The 18,436-nt window shown below is 53.4% G+C and overlaps 1 long non-coding RNA gene across 5 annotated transcripts; it reads left to right on the top strand.

The window, feature by feature from the left end:
- The first annotated feature begins 3,318 nt into the window (after window positions 1–3,318).
- LOC141986099 (uncharacterized) lies at window positions 3,319–14,417 on the top strand. Of its 5 annotated transcripts, none has more exons than XR_012639191.1 (6): window positions 3,319–3,761; window positions 3,836–3,895; window positions 4,507–4,619; window positions 4,777–4,939; window positions 5,181–5,316; window positions 13,812–14,417. It is a non-coding gene; the product is annotated as an uncharacterized LOC141986099 (long non-coding RNA). The 5 variants fall into 5 exon arrangements; XR_012639190.1 differs by having other exon boundaries at window positions 3,320–3,704; window positions 13,812–14,412; XR_012639189.1 differs by lacking the exons at window positions 4,507–4,619; window positions 13,812–14,417 and adding an exon at window positions 10,443–10,464 and having other exon boundaries at window positions 3,327–3,704.
- Window positions 14,418–18,436: the final 4,019 nt, after the last annotated feature.

Here is an 18,436-nt window from a genome sequence, read left to right as displayed (position 1 = left end):
ATGATCTGCTTTCTTAAATATTCCTTTTTCACCAGCTCACGACCTGTCTGAGGTCACGACCTGCACGGTTCAGGATTGCTTGTGTGTTTGTCACTCTCAAGATGCTGGACAGCAAAAAGAAGTGGGGGGTGGGGTGAAGCAGAACACATTCCTGCAGACATCAGTTCCTTTGTCTAATGCATGTGCCTATTCCATACACGCCCAGGAACCTGAGATCACCTGACTCCTTTGCTCACTGGCATAGCAAGCCATGATTCCCCAAAGGAGAAAATAAACCCAAATAAAGGATCCCATTGCCCCCGCCCCCAGTCTAAGTCACAAAATAGACGCACTAGGGAATTGTGCAGCTGGGGCCGTGCCCCACTGCTGCAGGGTACGTATCCTAGAATCATAGAATATCAGGGTTGGAAGGGACCTCAGGAGGTCATCTAGTCCAACCCCCTGCTCAAAGCAGGACGAATTCCCAACTAAATCATCCCAGCCAGCGCTTTGTCAAGCCTGACCTTAAAAATATCTAAGGAGGGAGATTCCATCACCTCCCTAGGTAACGCATTGCAGTGTTTCACCACCCTCCTAGTGAAAAAGGTTTTCCTAATATCCAACCTAAACCTCCCCCACTGCAACTTGAGACCATTACTCCTTGTCCTGTCCTCTTCTACCACTGAGAACAGTCTAGAGCCATCCTCTTTGGAACCCCCTTTCAGGTAGTTGAAAGCAACTATCAAATCCCCCCTCAGTCTTCTCTTCTGCAGACTAAACAATCCCAGTTCCCTCAGCCTCTCCTCATAAGTCATGTGTTCCAGACCCCTAATCATTTTTGTTGCCCTCCGCTGGACTCTTTCCAATATTTCCACATCCTTCTTGTAGTGTGGGGCCCAAAACTGGACACAGTACTCCAGATGAGGCCTCACCAATGTTGAATAGAGGGGAACGATCACGTCACTCGATCTGCTGGCAATGCCCCTACCTATACATCCCAAAATGCCATTGACCTTCTTGGCAACAAGGGCACACTGCTGACTCCTATCCAGCTTCTCGTCCACTGTAACCCCTAGGTCCTTTTCTGCAGAACTGCTGCGTAGCCATTCAGTCCCTAGTCTGTAGCGGTGCATGGGATTCTTCCATCCTAAATGCAGGACACTGCACTTGTCCTTGTTGAACCTCATCAGATTTCTTTTGGCTCAATCCTCTAATTTGTCTAGGGCCCTCTGTATCCTATCCTAACCCTCCAGCGTATCTACCTCTCCTCCCAGTTTAGTGTCATCTGCAAACTTGCTGAGGGTGCAATCCACACCATCCTCCAGATCATTTATGAAGATATTGAACAAAACCAGACCCAGGACCAACCCTTGGGGCACTCCACTTGACACCAGTTGCCAACTAGACATGGAGCCATTGATCACTACCCGTTGAGCCCGACAGTCTAGCCAACTTTCTATCCACCTTATAGTCCATTCATCCAGCCCATACTTCTTTAACTTGCTGGCAAGAATACTGTGGGAGACCATGTCAAAAGCTTTGCTAAAGTCAAGGAACAACACGTCCACTGCTTTCCACTCATCCACAGAGCCAGTTATCTCGTCATAGAAGGCAATTAGATTAGTCAGGCATGACTTGCCCTTGGTGAATCCATGCTGACTGTTGCTGATCACTTTCCTCTCCTCTAAGTGCTCCAGAATTGATTTCTTGAGGACCTGCTCCATGATTTTTCCAGGGACTGAGGTGAGGCTGACTGGCCTGTAGTTTCCAGGATCCTCCTTCTTCCCTTTTTTAAAGATGGGCACTACATTAGCCTTTTTCCAGTCATCCGGGACTTCCCCCGATCGCCATGAGTTTTTAAAGATAATGGCCAATGGCTCTGCAATCACATCCGCCAACTCCTTTAGCACTCTCGGATGCAGCGCATCCAGCCCCATGGACTTGTGCTCGTCCAGCTTTTCTAAACCAGCTTTTCTAAACTTTTCTAAGACCCGAATCACTTCTTTCTCCACAGAGGGCTGGTCACCTCCTCCCCATGCTGTGCTGCCCAGTGCAGCAGTCTGGGAGTGGACCTTGTTCGTGAAGACAGAGGCAAAAAAAGCATTGAGTACATTAGCTTTTTCCACATTCTCTGTCACTAGGTTGCCTCCCTCATTCAGTAAGGGGCCCACACTTTCCTTGACTTTCTTCTTGTTGCTAACATACCTGAAGAAACCCTTCTTGTTACTCTTAAAATCTCTTGCTAGCTGCAACTCCAGGTGTGATTTGGCCTTCCTGATTTCACTCCTGCATGCCCGAGCAATATTTTTATACTCTTCCCTGGTCATTTGTCCAGTCGTCCACTTCTTGTAAGCTTCTTTTTTGTGTTGAAGATCAGCAAGGATTTCACTGTTAAGCCAAGCTGGTCGCCTGCTCCACTGGGGGTCAGACACCGGCTGCGGCCGGGGCAGGAAGGGGAACGGGCCTCCGCGGGCCCCCGGGAGAGGCGCCACGCGCCGGGCTGGCCCCGGACCCTTCTCCCAGTGGCCAGGGCGGGGCTGGCCATGGTCTGCCCAGGCTTTCGGCATCAGACCTCCCTGCTCAAAGCGGAAGTTGCGGCCACAGGAAGTGAGGGCTGCTCTCAGGACGCCATGAGGAGAAGGTCAGAAGCCCCCACGGGGCGGGCGCAGGGTGACATGGGCGGAGCGTGTCCCTCTCCCGTCCTCAGCTGCGTGTCGCCCACGCGCCACAATCAGCCCGGCCCCGACCCTGCCCTGCCCCAGTCCGAGTCTGCACCCCCGACCCCTCACCCCCCCCGCGCGCTCCCTCACCCCACCAACGCCTCCCACAGTCCCCCCCTCAGCCATTGGCCCCGACACCCCTCCAGCCCCCCGCAGGTCCCCCCAGCCCCGCCCTCCATCCGGGGGATCCCTCAGACCCCACTCCCCAAACTCCCCCCAGGTCACCCCAACCCTTTTCCTCATCCCTCGGCCCCCAGCGTCCCCCGAAATGTGCTGCCGCCCCCCGCTCCTCCCCCGTCCTCAGCACCCTGCCCCACGGACTCCCCCCCCTTTCCTCACTGCTGGCCCCCCTTTCCCGTCCCCCCTCCCCCCGTCCATCCCCAGCGTGCCAGGTTCCTCATCGCCCGTCTCTACTACCCCCCAACCTGCCGGGTTCCCCTTTCCAGCCACCGTGGGGCCCTCAAACACACCCCCACCCGTCCCCTCTGGGGTCTCTAAATCCCCTATTCCCACAGTGCACCTTGGTAACCCTTCCCTCCTCTACCTCGAATCCCCCATTCCCTTCCCTTGGGTCCCCCTGGACACCTCAACCCCACAGTCCGCCCCCCAAATATATCCTGGTCACTCATTCACACGCTGAGCTAGTCCTTCAGGGGCCCCCACAGCCCACCAAACTTCTCCGTCCATGAGCCCCGTGGCCGGGAAGGGGGGGGCAAGCTCCTAATGTGGCTGGGCTGGGTGTGGGTGTGAATCTTTTCCTGTCTGGTGTGTGCTGGGCTCACAAAGACTCTTTGCTCCCTCAGGGTGGGGTGTGGTTTTTGGCCGAAGGTGACACCGTTTGGGAGCCCTGTGGATGCGACGGGGTGTCTGCAATGGGGCGTGTGTGATCCCACGGTGCCCCTTCCCCTCTGCCTGCAGAGCTGAGGACAGACGGGTCTGAGGAGCAGAGCAGGAGCTCTGGGAAGGAGAAGAGCGATATGAAGATGGCGTCTAAGATGAGGCCAGGTGACTTCTGTGGAGGGAGACATGCTGGACAATGCCAGGGATTGGGGAGACAACCAGGTGTGAGCCCAGGGCGCAAAGAGAGCTGGGGGAGGGTGTCTGTGTCTGTAACACTTCCCTGTCCTCTCTAACAGATGGAGTCCAAGAGGGATAGGAAGGAGAGGACAAGCGCCCCAGTACTCAAGAATAATAAGGTGCATCCCAGCTGGGCCCGGGGCTCTGCGGGGTTCAGACCAGTGGAAGGGACAAGAGTCTCCTGTGCAGAGTGACGATTTTGGGTGCAGGTGCACTGGGGTGCTTCTAATTGCAGCTCCCAGAACATCATGGGAAGGGGGTTCAGGGTAGAGCCCTGGGGTGTGGGAGATGCAAGAAGCAGAGCCTCGCCATCATGGCAGAGTGTGACGATAACTTTTGTTTTTCCTTCTTGCCTTGTGTTTGGCACCAAGGGAAAAGAAGTGTGTAAGTGTGTGTGTGTATGTTGGAGGGTGAGGGGGGTGGGGACAGAGTCTGTCCTGGTGGAGAGATGGAAAGCGAGCGAGAGCGCAAGCACTGTTAATGCCAGGCAAGACCTGTTCAGCTGGGAGTGGAGCAGCTGTCTCTGTCTGTGAGAGGAGTGCTTGGTTTGGGGACTCCCCATCTCTCTTGGTGGGAGGGGTGTGTCGAAGCCCAGCAGGAGGTTGGATCCAGGAGGGTGACTCCAGGTGCTGAGTGACTTTAATTTCTCCTATTCTCCCTCTCTCTCTGTCTTGTCTTCTGTGTTGGACAGCGCACCTTCTCTCTCTCTTTGTCGTGCCTCCTACTGCAGGCCATGGGCAGGAGAAGTGCGCATTGATCCCCACAGGCTTGGTCTCGAGAGCCTGCACCATCTAGCAGGAGGGAAGAGAATCATAGCGGGTCCTGGAGGCGACAATGGGGGAGGTGGGGTGACTGGCCACGCAGCCCGTTGGCTCTGTCTCTTTTCATCGCGTGGGGCTGCTCCAGAGCATGTGGGAGACGGAGGGAGGCCGAGCTCTGGCGCACCAGTAGACCTGTGGGCAGGGCTGCCTCGCTCATCGGTTATTTCCTGCGCTTGCAGATGAGTCGCCCAGGAGCCCCAGGCAGAGGAGAAGCTGGAAGAAGTGGAGCTGAGCAGGTTGGACATCCCGGTAAGCAGAGATGAACAGTCCTGAGCTTTCTGCCTTTCCCAGCACTGGGTGTGAGTCAGCGGTGACGGCACTCTCTTCCTCAGCTCTTCCCAGGTTAGTTTTCTTCAGAGGCCGTGAGCTGCGCGTGGTATTAAGGATAGGGGGAAGAGACAATCGTCTCCTGTGCAGAGTGACTCCTTTGGGTGCAGGTGCAGAGGGGGGATTTCTAATTGTATCTGTGATGGCATAATGGGAGGAGGGTTGAAGCCAGAGCCCTGGGATGCGGGAGGAGCGAGAAGAGGAGCCTCGCCACCACTGCTTTTCCTTTCCCTCTTGTGTTGTGTTTAATACCAAGGGGAAAGAAGTCATGAGGACGGAGTCCAGCCCCGAGGTGAGATGGGAAGTGAGCGAGAGCAGTGAGAGCGTGAATCCTGTTGATGCCAGGCAAGACCTGTCCAGCTGGGAGCGAAGCAGCTGTCGCTGTCAGTGAGGTAAGTGTCTGGTTTGGGGAGGGCTCTGGTCACAGCCCCCCTGGCTCCAAGCAGGGACTTCCCGTTAGCTGGTGTGGGTTTCCTGCCTAGCTGTGGCTTCAAGGGAGATGATGTTGCCATTTGCGGGGGCTGATCATCTCTCTGGCCAGGAGTGGGGTGTGCTCCCCAGGAGAAGGTTGGATCCCTGAGGGTGACTCCCTGTTCTGAGTTTCTTTCCTTCCTCCTAGGTTTCTCTCTCTGTCTCTCTCTCTCTGTCTTCTCTACTGTGTTGGCCAACTCACACTCAAACTCTCTCTCTCCTTTCATGAACACCTATCATGTTCAGTTGCCTACATCCTCTTCCTCTGCTCCCCCCTCCCAGTCTCCTCTGGGCTCGGCTGGGTCTGTCTGCCTATGGGCATGGTCTCTGCCCTACTGGGAAGGATGCGTACTGCCTGCCAGGCTACGGGGGTTGCTCCTCCCACTCCCTATCTTCTTAGAGAGTCTGGGGAGACTTCATTGGTGTAACTGGGTCACAGCGTGAGTGGCCAGTCATGCCTTTTGCGCTGTGGGGTCTGAGACGGAGAGGGGTGGATCGCTCTCTTTGGGCGACTTTGGGCACAGGAGAAGTGGGGCTGGGATTAGAGATGCCAAGAACCCCCCAATCACTCTCTAGTTCCATTACTACATCACCCAAAAGCCTCGCTCAGGGTCCACACCCAGTGCTGGGTTTCTGATTAACCTTTGGTGGGCCCGGTGCCAACATATTTGTGGGCGCCCCATGGGGGCAATGGAGCATGGCCCTGGGGGGGGTCTGTCCTCAGAGCGAGGGGTCAGTCAGGGGCAATATGGCATGGCAGGGGCAGCCCCGCTCCACCCAGCACGAGGGCACTATTTACGAACCAGCAGTTGCCAGATGCACAATGGCCCACCCAGCCCTGTGCTGCCAGCGTACCCCTTCCCCTCGGGGGTGGGCCCATACTGTGCCACACAGCCCCCCCGCCCCACACCCTGCGAAATATGCACAGCGCCCAGCACAACACCACAACTGTCCAGCACCCCCAACAGAACCCCCACTCCCTAGTGCCCCAACACACACGTTCCCTGCCCCCTCACAGCCCAGCATCCCCCGGCTCCAGGCCCTCTAGTGACCTAAGCTCCCCCAAGCCCTGCCTCCTGGCCCCACTCACTGGCCCTGCTGGGAGGTGACTGTGTCAGCCGGGCTGAACCGCCAGAGCTGGACCTGGGGCGGGGAATCGCTCTGGCCCCTCGGAAGTGGTGCAATCAGCCAGTCCAGGGCCTGCCCCTGCCGGGCTCCATCAGGACCCATTGCCTGGAGGGGCCCAGCCAAGCCCCTCCCCCCGCACTGCCCTCCCCCAACCAGCCGAGCCTGGCCAGGCTTCTGCATCAGTCCCAGGCAGCTCAGCTCCGGGGAGACAGGTGGGGCCCAACAGGCCTGCAGCTGGAGGTGCACTGGGGTCCTGCCAGGGGACAGAAAGAAGCTGGCAGGGGGGCCACGGGGTGGAGAGGAGCCCTTGGCCGTCCACGGAGCAGGCTGAGAGGAGTAAATGGTGAGCGGGGGTGGGGACCAGTGGGGTCTCGGGGTGCAGTGCATGCGGAGCAGGCCAGGGCCCCTTCTGAGCATGGGCCCGGCTCCATGGAGCCACTGGTGGTCTTGTTAACCTGGCACTGCCCATGCTTCGAAGGGGCCGTGGCCCAGCCCCTTCCACTTGCCATGTGCCCTCAGGTCCCCCTGCCTGCTGGCTCGTGTCCCCTCCCCCCGTCCACTGCTCGCTCCTCTCAGCTGGCCAGGCGCGGGGCTCCTCTCCTCCCCCTTTCCCCCTCCTCCCTACCCCCCCGCCACTGCTGCCTCCTCTCCGCCGCGGGTGGTGGAAGCTCTACGGCGAAGGCTCTTTTATCGGGCACTAGCTCTCTTAGCTCAGGGCATGGGGCTCCCACTGGTGTCTCTAGACTTCGTCCTCTGCCCCGTCTCTCCGAACTCCCCAAGTCTTGTGGAAACGAGCCTGCTCCTCTCGCAGGTGGCTGACAAAGGAGGCTCCGGCCCGGTGAGGCTCTGGCATTGTGCAGAGCACGGTGCAGCAGGGACTTATCACTAGGGCCGTAGTTCTTCCTTCCCAGAAACAGGACATACGTGTGGAAAATGGGGCAGCTCCCCCAGCCCCCCCAGGGCAGCGCAAGGTCAGTGTTTGTCAACAGGGATCAGCAGGAACTCCTACCCCTGCATGGGCTGGGATGGATACCTGGCTGTCCTGGGTCCCTAGAGGTGTGAGAGCAAAGGGAAGGTTTGTTTGTGGATTTTCCCCTTCGGGGAACCAAAGGAGCTTTTTCTCAGAGAGCTGCATGGGAGGAAGTGAAGGCTCAACCCTGAGCTGGAGGCTGGCAGCGATATTCTGTTCAGGGCTGCTGGGGGGAAGTTCCCTGCAGTGAGGCTTAGAGGCTCTCTGCTAAAATCTGGCCTGGAAGGTGTTAGTGTTGTGATATTTGTTCAGTGCTGATTGATTGGCTGTAGGAGCTCTGTTGGAAAGAGTGCCACCCTGTCATAAAAATAAAGGGAAGGGTAAACCCCTTTAAAATCCCTCCTGGCCAGAGGAAAAATCCTCCCACCTGTAAAGGGTTAAGAAGCTAAAGGTAACCTCGCTGGCACCTGACCAAAATGACAAATGAGGAGACAAGAGACTTTCAAAAGCTGGGAGGAGGGAGAGAAACAAAGGGTCTGTGTCTGTCTGTGTGATGCTTTTGCTGGGGATAGAACAGGAATGGCCTCTTAGAACTTTTAGTAAGTAATCTAGCTAGGTATGTGTTAGATTCTGATTTCTTTAAATGGCTGAGAAAAGAACTGTGCTGAATAGAATGACTATTCCTGTCTGTGTGTCTTTTTTGTAACTTAAGGTTTTGCCTAGAGGGATTCTCTATGTTTTGAATCTAATCACCCTGTAAGGTATCTACCATCCTGATTTTACAGAGGTGATTCCTTTATTTCTATTAAAAGTCTTCTTGTAAGAAAACTGACTGCTTTTTCATTGTTCTCAGATCCAAGGGTTTGGGTCTGTGGTCACCTATGCAAATTGGTGAGGATTTTTACCAAAGCTTCCCCAGGAAGTGGGGTGCAAGGGTTGGGAGGATTTTGGGGGGAAAGACGTGTCCAAACTACGTTTCCCAGTAAACCCAGTTAGAGTTTGGTGGTGGCAGTGGAGATCCAGGGTCAAAGGATAAAATTAATGTGTACCTTGGGGAAGTTTTAACCTAAGCTGGTGAAAGTAAGCTTAGGAGGTTTTCATGCAGGTCCCCACATCTGTACCGTAGAGTTCAGAGTGGGGGAGGAACCTTGACACACCCCCAGCTCTCAGTTCTGCTGACTCTGCAGGTGGGCGCTGCCTTTTGGGTCCTAGTGCCTGTCGGGCTCCCCGTCTGCGTGCTGGGAGGAGCCATCCTGTTCTCTGTACAGCAGTGAATGCGTGTGCTGGGGTGGGGGGAGCGGGGGGAAATAAGCCATAGCGAAGGAAGGGGGTGGGATGAGGAGGGCTGGGGCAATAGGGAAGGAGCACGGGGTGGGGAAGAGAAGGGGATAGAGGAAGCGGGGGCAGGGGGAAGCGAGGGCCCGGCATGCAGCATCCCCTTGGCAGCAGCTGAGGCTCCCCATTAAGCAGGCCCATCAAACCCTCACCCTGACAAGCCCCCATCTCCCCTGCACCTGGACCACCCCGATAAGCCACCCGGACACCCACTCCACAGAGCCCCAGCCTGCTGCACTTGGACCCGCACTCCAATGAGCCCTACCTCCCCTGCACCCGGACCCGTCCTGCGCTGAGCTCCCCACACCAACACACCTCCTGCTGAGCCCCAACCACCTTCACTTGGAGCCCTCTGCAGAGTCCCACTGCGCCTGCACCTGGAGCCCCCCAACAAGCCCCTGTGCATCCAGATCCCGCAGTGAGCCACCTCAGCCCGACTGCTCCACACAGAACCCTCTTACCCCACCGGGATCCCCTCACACTGAGCCCCTCCACAGTTCGATCCTGCCAGGCTGAGCCTGTCTGCCCACACCTGGCGCAGGGGCAGTGGCCAAGAGTTTCTGGGGCAGGTTTATCCCTTACGCTGTGTCAGGGTCGGGTGCAGCCTCACGGCCGAGTCCCTATCCTGGGAGGGGAGGGGGAAGGCTGCAGGGTGATCTCCCACCTCCACGCAGCCAGTGGCCTCTGCTCCCCACTGCCATGCGGGAGCTTCCACATTCATTTATTGACAAATAACATTTGCAGAATTTTAAAATAGTGCACAGAATTTTTAATTGTTTGGTGCTGAATTCCCTCAGGAATATGGGGTGCTGAGCAGTTGTGGGGGGGGGGCTGTGAAAGGGAGTGCTGGGCATAGGGGTCTGTAGGCCATGGGGACCCACATATATGTTTGGTGCCGGGCTCACAGAAGGTTAATCGGGCCCTGTCCACACCTCCTTGTGCTGGGCACTGCACGGACACCCAGAGGGCCGGCAGGATGCATGAGGAGGTAGATGAGTGTGTGAGGCAGATGGGTGAAGGGCTGTATGTTGCATACAGTGGGGGCGGATGGGGGGCTTTAGGGTTGGATGGACAGCGGGACAGGTGGAGAGCTGCAGGGACGGGTGGTGACGTCACGGGCCAGAGGTGTGATGGGTTCAGCTCATGGGTGCTGGCCCTGTCATCTCCTGTCCCCATCTGCCCTGGACTCTGCCCCATCTCTTTCAGGCAGCACTCAGCAGAGTCAGGCCCTGTAGCGCTACACTGGTGCCTCCATCCCGTGCGTACACCTGTGCACAGGGTGCTGCTGGAGAGCTCAGGCCTGGCCAAGCCAGCGGGCTCATGGCTGCTGAACCAGCTCCTCCAAAGACTGCCCCAGATCTCCCCCTCCTTGGGCAGCAAGACCCTGGCCGGGGGGACTCCTTGTCCCTCCTTGCACCCAAAGCAGCCTGCTCAGCAGAGAGACTGAGGTCCCCTGCCTCCGCCCAGCCTCTAGCTGGAGCTGCTCCAGCCCCGAATTGCTGGTCTCCCAGCCTGGCTGGAGTTGGTGTGATGTCCTCGCGGAGTCAGTTCTTTCTCCCTGATAGATTATGATTTTCCCCTCTGCAGTTAGTTGGTCTTTCTCTGCTTCCCCAGAACCCCTCCCCAGAGTCTGTCATTGCTTCACCTAAAAGCTGCTTCCCCTTTGGGTCTCTGTGTTCTGGGGTCTCTGCTGTCATCGGGGACCCTGGGCTATGGGCAGGTGCTCAGCAAGGTGAGGGTTGTAACTCAGAGTTTTCTTCATCAGAAATTTAAGTAAAATTAGCCTTTGCCTCATTCCTTAAAGTGCAGAGTAACACTCAGGCACACCCCTGCTCACCGGGGGTATGTGTGGGTCGGTGTCAAGGTGCAGGGCCCCCTGGTGCCCAGGTGAGGCAGTGCATGGTGAATATCGCTCTTGTTGGGGCACTGACAACTGCTGGCCAGGTGGGATAGTGCCCTATGTGTATCTCCCCCCCAGCACTGTGATAGTGACCCCTGCTGGCCAGGCACCACTGGTAGCCAGATGAGTCAGTGCTCTAAGTGTGTTCTTCACCTCCCCCAAGGTGGCAGGGTGCCTGGGTGGCCATGTTAGGTACTACCCTGGGTATCTTCCAACCCCCTTGTGGCAGTGAGCTCTGTTCCTGGTGCACATCACTCCCCGACTAGGGATGTGCACTGGTGGCCAAGTGGGGCAGTTCCCTGTGTGTAGCCCCCCACCCCCTCTGTGGCCAGCTATGGCAGGCACTAATCCCTGGCATCCACGTGGGGCAATACCCTCTATATATCCCCCAATTGCGGCAGTGCCCTGTGTGTGTGTGTTTGTCTCCCCTGTCAAGGTTCCTTCCCCACTCTGAAGTCTAGGGTACAGATGTGGGGACCGGCATGAAAACCTCCTAAGCTTACTTTTACTAGCATAGGTTAAAACTTCCCCAGGGTACAAATTAATTTTACCCTTTGCCTTTGGAATTTCCACTGCCACCACCAGACTTTAACTGGGTTTACTGTGAAACGTAGTTTGGACACATCTTTCCCCCCAAAATCCTCCCAACCCTTCCACCCCACTTCCTGGGGAAAGTTTGGTAAAAATCCTCACCAATTTGCATAGGTGACCACAGACCCAAACCCTTGGATCTTAGAACAATGAAAAAGCATTCAGTTTTCTTACAAGAAGACTTTTAATAGAAGTAAAGGAATCACCTCTGTAAAATCAGGATGGTAGATACCTTACAGGGTGATTAGATTCAAAACAGAGAGAATCCCTCTAGGCAAAACCTTAAGTTACAAAACAGACACACGGACAGGAATAGTCATTCTATTCAGCACAGTTCTTTTCTCAGCCATTTAAAGAAATCAGAATCTAACACATACCTAGCTAGATTACTTACTAAAAGTTCTAAGACTCCATTCCTGGTCTATCCCCAGCAAAAGCAGCATACAGACAGACACAGACCCTTTGTTTCTCTCCCTCCTCCCAGGTTTTGAAAGTCTCTTGTCTCCTCATTGGTCATTTTGGTCAGGTGCCAGCGAGGTTACCTTTAGCTTCTTAACCCTTTAAAGATGAGAGGATTTTTCCTCTGGCCAGGAGGGATTTTAAAGGGGTTTACCCTTCCCTTTATTTTTATGACATCCCCTATTTGGGTGGTGACTGCTGATGGCTAAGTGAGGCAGTGGCCTTTGATTTCCTCTTCTCTCCCCGCACTCCCACATCTGAGGTAGTGCCCCCTGTTGGCCAGTTGAGGCACTACTAATTGGAGCAGTGACCTCCCCGTGGTGGCCTGGTGTGGCAGTGCCTGACTAATCTAATCGCCTTCTATGATGAGATTACTGATTCTGTGGATGAAGGGAAAGCAGTGGATGTATTGTTTCTTGACTTTAGCAAAGCTTTTGACACTGTCTCCCACAGTATTCTTGTCAGCAAGTTAAAGAAGTATGGGCTGGATGAATGTACTATAAGGTGGGTAGAAAGTTGGCTAGATTGTCGGGCTCAACGGGTAGTGATCCATGGCTCCATGTCTAGTTGGCAGCCGGTGTCAAGTGGAGTGCCCCAGGGGTCGGTCCTGGGGCCGGTTTTGTTCAATATCTTCATAAATGATCTGGAGGATGGTGTGGATTGCACTCTTAGCAAATTTGCGGATGATACTAAACTGGGAGGAGTGGTAGATACGCTGGAGGGCAGGGATAGGATACAGAGGGACCTGGACAAATTGGAGGATTGAGCCAAAAGAAACCTGATGAGGTTCAATAAGGATAAATGCAGGGTCCTGCACTTAGGACGGAAGAACCCAATGCACAGCTACAGACTAGGGACCGAATGGCTAGGCAGCAGTTCTGCGGAAAAGGACCTAGGGGTTACAGTGGACGAGAAGCTGGATATGAGTCAGCAGTGTGCCCTTCTTGCCAAGAAGGCCAATGGCATTTTGGGATGTATAAGTAGGGGCATAGCGAGCAGATCGAGGGACGTGATCGTTCCCCTCTATTCAACATTGGTGAGGCCTCATCTGGAGTACTGTGTCCAGTTTTGGGCCCCACACTACAAGAAGGATGTGGATAAATTGGAGAGAGTCCAGCGAAGGGCAACAAAAATGATTAGGGGTCTGGAACACATGACTTATGAGGAGAGGCTGAGGGAACTGGGATTGTTTAGTCTGCGGAAGAGAAGAATGAGGGGGGATTTGATAGCTGCTTTCAACTACCTGAGAGGTGGTTCCAAAGAGGATGGTTCTAGACTATTCTCAGTGGTAGAAGATGACAGGACAAGGAGTAATGGTCTCAAGTTGCAGTGGGGGAGGTTTAGGTTGGATATTAGGAAAAACTTTTTCACTAGGAGGGTGGTGAAACACTGGAATGCGTTACCTAGGGAGGTGGTAGAATCTCCTTCCTTAGAAGTTTTTAAGGTCAGGCTTGACAAAGCCCTGGCTGGGATGATTTAATTGGGGATTGGTCCTGCTTTGAGTAGGGGGTTGGACTGGATGACCTCCTGAGGTCCCTTCCAACCCTGATATTCTATGATTCTATGATTCTATGCCCTCTTGGTATCTCCCTCCCACAACAGACAGACACACACCGTTGTGGTAGTGGCCACTTCAGGCCGTGGCCTGTTTATCATTCCCCCACCACCATTGCAGCAGTGACTCCTGGTGGCCACGTGAGGCAGTGCCCTGCATGTGCCCCCCCGGCCAGTGCTGCAGTGACCCCTGGGGCCCAGTTTGAGAACAGGTTTTGTGTACCTCACGTCTTGGGGCAGTAAAGTGTGGTAGCCAGCTAACACAGGGCACAGTCTGACGTCTGGTGGTCACGTAGGGCAGTCGCCTGTGTGTACCATCTCCACTGGCGCGGTGACCCCTGGTGTCTTGGTACTAAGATGCAGCCACATCTGGGTTACACAGTGGGGCTGTATATAGGCCAATGGGGATAGGCCCCCACTGTTCCAGGAAGTAGACAAGGTCTAAGATACCAGAGCAACTGCTGCTGCTATTTCAACAGGAAGAGAAGGAGGAGGCTGCAGGATGGTGAGGGAGAGAAAATCAACACTGCAGGAGCAGGAGAAGGTAAAGACCAGGAGAATCCAGAAGCCAAGTCACCAGAGAGGCACAGGGAACCTCTCTGCAACCTCCCCAAAACTCTCATTTGAAGAGGGGTGTGGACTGTGGAATATGTAGCTTTCTCCCAAAAAACATAAAGAAATAGCTTTGAGCTCTGATGCGCTATGTAGGTCAGTTCTTTGATGGGGTTAGTGAGGGGTTCGATGCCATTTAACTAATCCACTTTCAAGTCACACCTTCTACTAATCAAAATTCATTTTGCTGAGTGTCCCCCTGTTGGCAAGCCCTGAATTCTCCGCGCTGACCCATCCCTTCAAGGCCCTGGGTTTGTGGTACAGGAAGGGCTTGATCACTTTTTATAGTGGGGGAGCTGAAAGCCGGCTAGCTGGACCCCTGTGTGTTCACAAGCAGTGTGAAAAAACACAATTCCCGCTCACACTGCTCAGGGACAGCACAGCTCGGGGGTTCTCAAGGATCACACAATAATGCTCGCTTCAGAGGCGTGCGCACGGGGTGGGCCCAGGCACACCTGAATCAGGGTCGCCCCAAGTGCAAAAAAAAAAGGGGGGGGGCGGCCGGACTGCTGGAGATGGGGGGCGAGGGAGTCTGGGGAAGGGGGGCCCTGGCCCAGCCACTCTTCTCCGCCCCCGCTCTCTCCTGTGGGGGAGAAGCTTGGTAGGGCTGCGCCCTGGGCTCGGTCCTGCTGCTCCGAGTCTGCTGGCAGCCAAGCTCCCGCCTCACCCTGCAGCTCGCTGCGGACTCGCCCCACCTCCACCCCCTGCCCCCGGTCCACGGTGTGCCGGGCAGAGAGAGGGGGACATGGAGAAGAGGCAGGGACAGGGCCTTGAGGAAGCGGGTGGAATCGGGGTATACCCCCTCCAGCCCCCTCCTATGAACCGCTCAGGGCAGGGGGCTGGGAGCACCCCCATGACTCCAGCGCACCTCCCCAGCCCTGACCCCTGCAGCCCTCTCCCACACACGCAGCCCTCTGCCCTGACTCCTACACACCCCAGCCCTGACTCCTGCACCCCCCTCACACACCCTGCCCTGACTCCTGCACCCCCCTCACACACACCCAGTCCCCAGTTCTGACTCCTGCACCCCCCACACATCCCCACCCCCACCCTGAGCACCAAACTGGAGCTCTTGCACCCTCCCCCCCCCACATACCAACCTGCACCCCTCGCACCGAATGGGAGCTGCCCTAGGTAAGCGCTCCACACCCCCAACCTCCTGCCCCAACCCTGAGCCCCCTCCCTCATTCTACCTCCTGTTCAGACCCTGCACCCCAACCCCCAGCCTTCTCCTTCACACCCAGCCCTGTGCTCAGTGCACCCCCCACCCTCAGCTCAGTGCAGAGTGAGATGAAGAGAATGGGCTCGAACCAGGGAGAAGATAGGTACCCACTCTATGTGGGCAGGAGTGGGGGGGATCCTGTTTACCCCCTCCCCAGACCTGCTGTGCTTGCAGTTTACCCCCGGCCCCTTTCTTGCTTCAAGGACCAATCCTAGCTCGTGCCCCACTGTGCTTTTGCCCTCAGCCCCTGCCTTGCTCCAGTCAACAGGGACTAATCCTCCCCCCATGTCCCACTGTGCTCATCTTGCCCCTATCCCCTGCCTCACTCCAGCTGGGGACCAATCCTTCCCCCCCGCCCCCCATGCCCAACTTTGAGGGTGGATGAAAATCAGTGACTTTTTAAAAAAAATCAAATAATCTGATTTTTTTAATTTAAATTGGATTTTTGAGGAAAAAATATCTAAAGATTGTTTTAATTAAGGTACATCAGAGATGCTTAGTTTTGCAGTTCTCAAACTGTGGATTTGTGTCTCCAGAGGTAATGTGCTTGTTAACAGCAAAAATGTTTTAAATAAATAAATAATATAGAGAGGTGAGAAATAACAGACCTCAACTCTATTGTCCCTCTGCAAATATGTGGACACAGGGTCAACCCCTTACCTCTCTTTAAAAGTGACAAGTTTCAAACAGTTCAATGAATAGAAGATTGTTGGGGGCAGAATAGATCTGGACAAGGAAAAGAAGTCTGGAGATAAATGTGAGAAGTGAGGGACATATGCTTTTTGTTAAACTATTATGTTTGCTGTTGAAGAAAAATATCCAGAATACTTCATGTTGTTGTTTTAGTTAAATAAAGCAATTTAAATATCTGTTTGGGGATGTTCTCTTCCTAATACAGCCTGGCAAGAAAATCCTCCAAATATTAAGGATTAACCTGTTGAATTGGAGAGAGTTCACCTCCCAATAACTTCATAAATCTCTGCTTCAGTTACCTTTGGTAAATGAAATAACCAAACACTCATTCATTTTGTGACATAGCTGTAAAACTCATCTGAAAAGTTTTCCAAATAAATCATGGTTTAAAAATGTATAGTGTTTCCCTTCTAAAAGTGAAACCTACATCAAAATCTGAGTTGTGAAGAATGTGTATTTAGGTTATAACAACCAACAAGAATGCACTTTTATGTAGAAAACCATGATTAAATGGAGACTTCCTGACGAGTGATTTAAATCAAATCCACCCTGCCCGCTGTCCTCTTGCCCCGGCCTATTCATTCCCCAGGGGGGTCCACAAACATGTTTGGTGCCAGGCCCACAGAAAGTCAATCCTGCCCTGTTCCTAGAATGAACCCTCATTGAGTGGGGCGATCCCCAGGGAGCAGCTCCAACCTCCAGAGTGTCTGGCCAGCGACAGGACATGAGCACGGCAAGGGAGGGGGGTGGCAGTGACATCACACAGGCCTTTTGCAGGAGCTCAGCCGATTGGTCAAAGGTGGTGGGGAGGTGGTGACCTTACAGACAGATGCTGACATCAGCCAGACAGGACTGGGGTGTGCTATAGACTGCCGGGATCTAATTTGGATATGGAGAGAGACCTCTTTAATGTTTTTAATGAAGTAAATACTAATGGCAACTGTGTGATAATGGGAAACCTTAACTTCCCAGATATAGACTGGAGGACGAGTGCTAATAATAATAATAGGGCTCAGATTTTCCTAGAGGTGATAGCTGATGGATTCCTTCATCAAGTAGTTGCTGAACTAACAAGAGGGGGTGCCATTTTAGATTTGGTTTTGGTGAGTAGTGAGGACCTCACAGAAGAAATGGTTGTCGGGGACAACCTTGGTTCGAGCGATCATGAGCTAATTCAGTTCAAACGGAATGGAAGGATAAACAAAAATAGATCTGTGACTAGGGTTTTTGATTTCAAAAGGGCTGACTTTCAAAAATTAAGGAAATTAGTTAGGGAAGTGGATTGGACTGAAGAATTTATGGATCGAAAGGCGGAGGAGGCCTGGGATTACTTTAAATCAAAGCTGCAGAAACTATCAGAAGCCTGCATCCCAAGAAAGGGGAAAAAATTCATAGGCAGGAGTTGCAGACCAAGCTGGATGAGCAAGCATCTCAGAGAGGTGATGAAGAAAAAGCAGAAAGCATACAGGGAGTGGAAGATGGGAGGGATCAGCAAGGAAAGCTACCTTACTGAGGTCAGAAGACGTAAGGATACAGTGAGAAAGGCTAAAAGTCAAGGAGAATTGGACCTTGCAAAGGGAATTAAAACCAATAGTAAAAGGTTCTATAGCCATATAAATAAGAAGAAAACAAAGAAAGAAGAAGTGGGACCGCTAAACACTGAGGATGGAGTGCAGGTCAAGGATAATCTAGGCATGGCCCAATAGCTAAACAAATACTTTGCCTCAGTCTTTAATGAGGCTAATGAGGAGCTTAGGGATAACGGTAGCATGAGAAATGGGAATGAGGCTATGGAGATAGATATTACCGTATCCGAGGTAGAAGCCAAAAACTCAAACAGCTTAATGGGACTAAATCGGGGGCCCAGCTAATCTTCCTCCAAGAATATTAAAAGAATTGGTACAAGAAATTGCAAGCCCATTTGCAAGAATTTTTAATGAATCGGTAAACTCAGGGGTTGTACCATATGACTAGAGAATTGCTAACACAGTTCCTATTTTTAAGAAAGGAAAAAAAGTGATCCGGGTAACTACAGGCCTGTTAGTTTGATATCTGTAGTATGCAAGGTCTTGGAAAAATTTTGAAGGAGAAAGTAGTTAAGGACATTGACGACAATGGTAAATGGGACAAAATACAACATGGTTTTACAAAAGGTAGATCGTGCCAAACCAACCTTATCGCCCTCTTTGAGACAGAAACAGATTTTTTAGACAAAGGAAACGCAGTGGATCTAATTTACCTAGACTTCAATAAGACATTTGATATGGTGGCACATGGGGAATTATTAGTTAAATTGGAAAAGATGGGGATCAATATGAAAATTGGAAGGTGGACAAGGAAGTGGTTAAAGGGGAGACTACAGTGGGTCATAGTGAAAGGCAAACTGTCAGGCTGGAGGGAGGTTACCAGTGGAGTTCCTCAGGGATCGGTTTTGGGACCAATCCTTTTTAATCTTTTTATTACTGACCTTGGCACAAAAAGTGGGAGTGTACTCATAAAGTTTGTGGATGACACAAAGCTGGGACGTATTGCCAATTCAGAGAAGGACCAGGATATCATACAGGAAGATCTGGATGA

The sequence above is a fragment of the Natator depressus genome, chromosome 4 (assembly GCF_965152275.1).
Source record: "Natator depressus isolate rNatDep1 chromosome 4, rNatDep2.hap1, whole genome shotgun sequence".
Classification (NCBI taxonomy): Eukaryota; Metazoa; Chordata; order Testudines; family Cheloniidae; genus Natator; species Natator depressus.
The sequence above is the reverse complement of the archived record's forward strand: the minus strand, read 5'-3'. Positions and strand labels throughout refer to the sequence as shown.